Source organism: Phoenix dactylifera, chromosome 1 (assembly GCF_051530095.1).
Source record: "Phoenix dactylifera cultivar Ajwa chromosome 1, Ajwa_hap1_PhDact_Kaust_v1.1, whole genome shotgun sequence".
Classification (NCBI taxonomy): domain Eukaryota; kingdom Viridiplantae; phylum Streptophyta; class Magnoliopsida; order Arecales; family Arecaceae; genus Phoenix; species Phoenix dactylifera.
This window is the reverse complement of record NC_143190.1, coordinates 17,207,419-17,212,169: the sequence shown is the minus strand read 5'-3', so window position 1 is coordinate 17,212,169 and position 4,751 is coordinate 17,207,419. Positions and strand designations below refer to the sequence as shown.

General features: G+C 43.0%; 1 pseudogene; it reads left to right on the top strand.

The window, feature by feature from the left end:
• Positions 1 to 1,371: 1,371 nt before the first annotated feature.
• LOC120103877 (delta(24)-sterol reductase-like) lies at positions 1,372 to 4,395 on the top strand (annotated as a pseudogene).
• The last annotated feature ends 356 nt before the right edge of the window (positions 4,396 to 4,751 follow it).

Here is a 4,751-nt window from a genome sequence, read left to right as displayed (position 1 = left end):
ATATTTTTTAGATATTTTTCATCTAGCTTCCTACTTGACTGGCTCCTTCCATTGGCGATCCCTTTGCAGCCAAGTTTTGAGCGAGAAGAAGGCGATGTGAACAAAAAGAGACCGAATCCGAAGCTTCATCTGCTATTAAGCCAATAGTATTTTTGTTTGATGACAATATTAGTCATTCATAACCAAGATTCCATGAATGAAAACTAAAAAAATGTAAAAATTAATATAGGTTAAATCGTTGTTCAGAAAGGGGCTATGCCATGGAATCACTCTTCTCCAGTTAATATGAAAGCTATCTATTTTAGAACATAAAAGATGGATCTTCGCTTTTGATGTTATGGTTGATCAAGTTTCGACAATAACCCAACTTAAGCTGAAAAACCCTTGAGTACTCAAACATGATTGCATCATATAGGCCTTTTTTTCCCCTCTCGGGTTTGGGCCTCTTGCACTGAAACCAAACCGCATCCCGCATAAGAACGCCGTGCGGTGGAGAGTTCTGTCGATTACTCTCTCTTTTGTTTTCCTTTCTTTGTTTTTTCTAAAATAAAATATTTATATTATTACTGTCTTGCCATGCAACTAAGACTGAAATCTGATCGGATATAGATTGGATCATATCCATATTTGTTTTGAACGGAAACAGATATAGATACAAATCAGATACCCAAAGTATAGATATGAATATGGATACAAATTGGGTAATTAAATTTTATGACCATAGAATCAAAAATATTACTAAGTGGATGATAAATCAAGTTAATAGCATGTTAATACAGTTATATATTTTTTAAAAAATTAATGAGTACTATATAAAATTAAAGATTGCATATGGAATTAGATATTTGGATACGGATCGGATAGTTGTTTGTCTATATTTATATCCATTTTTTGATAGAAATGGATATAAATATGAATATTAATCGGATGCTCAAATTTCTATCCATACTCTTCGATGCACGTTGATAGCCCAGCTCCTTGGACTTGTGGGCCAGCCAGAAGAGGCCTAGGCCCAAAGCTTGAATGTGCGGTGTTGCACGTGAAAGGCGGAGAAGAAGACTCCGGTTGGAATCTTCTTCCTCCTCGACATCGTTGGACTCCGAGAGTCCTAGAGCGATACAAAGACCGGCCAAAATCCTAAGATTCGGCCTATTTAAGGGCCTCATCCTCTTTGTTGAACTCCATTACTAATCTTTCGAGGAATAGCCGCCGATCCCGAGCTTCTTTTCTGGATTTCTTTCTTGGATCACCGAAAAGTCTCCCGGACCCCTTCGCCAGACTGGGGTGATCGCTCTGCGTCTTCTTCTCTTTCTTTTTGTGGTCATCTAGCCGTCGTTCGCCTATGATTTGGGCCGACCAATTGCCGGGTGAATGTGGATCAAACAGGGTGTCCTCTATTTGCCGTCCGCTTTCTTGATTGTCCGATCATCGCCGGCCGTTGCCGGAGCTTGCTGTTGTTGCCACCGCGGAAGCTGTCCACTCGTCGCTGTCCCCGAGCCTTCCGTTGCTAGAGAGGGAGGGAGAGCAAGAAAGCTATCTCGTGTGTTTCCCGTTGAACCTTCCGCTATCAACTATGTCAGACCTACAGCTCCTCTGCATCCAAAAAGGAAGAAGGGTTGGGTGGACTACTTGGTCTGCTTCCAATGGAAAGTTGTTATATTTGTTGCCCTTCCATTTTCCAATCTCTGCCACAATCTAGTTCCTTGTAGATATCTAGGAGATGCAAAATCTGCAATGAAATCAGGAAAGCATCGTCAGAAGGAACATGAAGAGAAATGGTTGTGAATCGCCTCAAGCCAAGGGATCCAAAGAAAGATGGTCTTGTGGGCACGGCAAGGAAGCCATACGTTGCTGTTGGCATGCGTAATATTGATTGCAAACGTGCAAAACATTTTGAGGTGGATCTTTCAACATTTGAAAACATCCTTGAGATTGACAAAGGGAGAGATTGCGAAAGTGGAGCTTCTTTCAAATATGGGTCAGATTACAAGAGCTTCTTCTAAAAACTTAAGCTCATAGAATAAAGTAGATTTATTTATATATTTTATATTTTTTTACACGTCTTTTCATATATGGGCCAAATTTTTCTTTAATAAAAAATTCCAATATGTAAAATTTTTAATATATCATATTAAAATCACCATTTATCTCCAAAAATTTAAGCGAATAGGGTGTGATAGATTTATTTATATATTTTATATTTTCTTACTGTTACTGTTGGAGGATTAATTAATGGCTATGGAGTCGAGGGAAGCTCACATCTATGGCCTTGCCTTAGAAAATTGTGCTTCCAGATGGACGAGTTGTTAAGGCTACTGAGTACTCAGACGTCTAGGAACACTCGGACTACTGGTTTCTGCAAAGACAAAACTTATGCCCATAGAAGAGTACATGAGGCTAACATATATACTCCAGTGAGAGGCAATTTAAAATAACTTGCGCAGGCTTATGCTGATTCTTTTGCACCTAGAGATGGAAACTGTTGGGGGAAAACCCAAGTCGTGCCAGCCCGGAGGTGCTCGACCAGGGAGCGCCGACCAGAAGGCGCCCGACCAGAAAAGCGCCCGACCAGGGGGCGCCAACCTCGTGGCACGGGAAAATCCAAGTCGCGCCAGCCCGAAGTCGCGCCGACCAGAAAGGCGCCCGACCAGGAAGGCGCCCGACCAGAAAGGCGCCCGACCAGGAAACGCCGACTAGAACGCGCCGACCTCGCAACGCTCGAATTAGAGGCACCCCACTGAGCAACTAGCTCGGCTCGGCACCCGGCCAGGTGCCGAGCCCTAAAAGTGCCTTGTCCAAATATTCGACCCCAGCCTAATCCCTTAGAGAGAATCTGACAACTAGATACCCAACTCCACCGTACTCTGCTACCGTCGTCAAGCCATTAAGGCACGTGACCTCCGCAGGCCTTCGGCACACCCGATCATTAATGCGTGTGACCCCTGCGGACCTCCAGTGCACTCAACCATTAATGAACACGGCTCAAGATGATCTCCGGATCACTGGACCATCAAAGCGTATGGCTCTCCCTGATCACCGGTTCACTCAGCAATTAATGCACTTGCTATCTACAAACCCCAGGCCCACCACGGCCGGCGGTTGAACCACTCCAACAGGTCCGATCAACCATGACAATTCGCTGACTCCGGTCCGATCCGGTCTCATTCTCCACAACGCCATCAATGAGCATGATCGTGCCCAATTATTACGAAAAAGACAATTTGCCCTGTCACCTCTCAGGTAACATAATATCCTTCTATAAAAGGGAACCTGGGGGAAAAAGAAAAAAGGACAGACACAAGAACAAACATTCTCCTCTCTTACTCCATTCATATACTAGCCCCCTCTGACTTAAGTATCGGAGGGCCGGCGCCGGAAATCCCGGCCACCGGCTTCTTGCAGGACTCTTCAGGAGGATGCCACCAGCCGACGCACCGCCACCCACCGTTCCAGCAGCGGAGCTCCTCCCCTCTCAGCTCGCGGCCGCCCCCGGGTCCAATTTCCAGCAACAGAGACCAATCAAAAGTTCCAGCTTTTGTTGACGGAATGATTCCAGAACAACTGAAGGTGTCACGAGGACTGGGAGATATGCTTCCAAGGAAGAGGCGTAGAAGAAGGGCAAAGTCATCAACAGTTTTGGGTGGTGGTTTAAGCCGTGGTTTTACCGGCACTTTCAGAAGCACTTGAGAAAGGTGAATTTGCGGAGGGAAGCTGAACCTTACCATTTGGAGACTAATGGTGGTTCAGGTGGGTTTTTTTTGGGTATTTGATGCCTCTAAGGGCTCGTTTGGTTCGCGGGAAGTATTTTCTCTCCTAGGAATATGATTCCTGGAAAACAAATTCTTAGGAAAAGGATGCCTAGGAAAGTACTTTTGACATGTTTGGTTGACCATGGGAAAGTGACAAATTTCCAAAGTGCTTATGTTTGGTTGGCCATCCACTTTCCTAGCAAAGTTATGTATAATTCCTATTATGCCCTTAATAAAAATTAGGTTTTTAATGTTTCTTTAATGCTTCTTTAATGCTGAAGGAACTTTTTGGGAAAAAGTAAAAATGGAGTAATTCCTGCCTCATGGGAAAGTAACTTTTCCATGTTTCTCATGGGAAAGACTTTCCCATGAAATGTGGGAATCATATTCCCATGGGAATTCAACTTTTCCTTCTTTCTCCTTTGAAAACTCCAACCAAATAAGAGGCATCTCATTACTTTCCCATTGACCACACTTTCCCCCTTTCTTTTCCCGCGAACCAAATGAGCCCTAAAGGTTTCTCTGCTTAAGGCCACCCAAGGTGAAGCTATCAGGAATTATTACCATGACAGACGTGGTCCAAGATTTGTTGGTTCCTCTCTACAAAGATGGGGATGCCCTTGAGTATGTGCGCCAAGAAATGTAGGGGGAGAGTAAATGGGGTACTCTGCACCCCAGCTCATAAATTGCGAACTAGGTCGGTGTTTGCTATGTTTAATCTGTCTTCGATAGAGGTAGAAATCTTTGTATCTGATCACCATTATATATATGTATATATATGCATGTTTATTGTTTTGTACTGCTGGTTTTGTATCGTAAGACTTATAGCGACAGTTTTGGTTTTGCATGCATGAAATGAAATGTTAAATATAATTTCCGATATGAATATACTTATATATTATAATGATATGTATCAAATATTGGAATCATGACTATTTGAATGGCGATCATAAATTGTGAGAAATATATTGTGTAATCGAAATTAATTTGACAAAAATAACA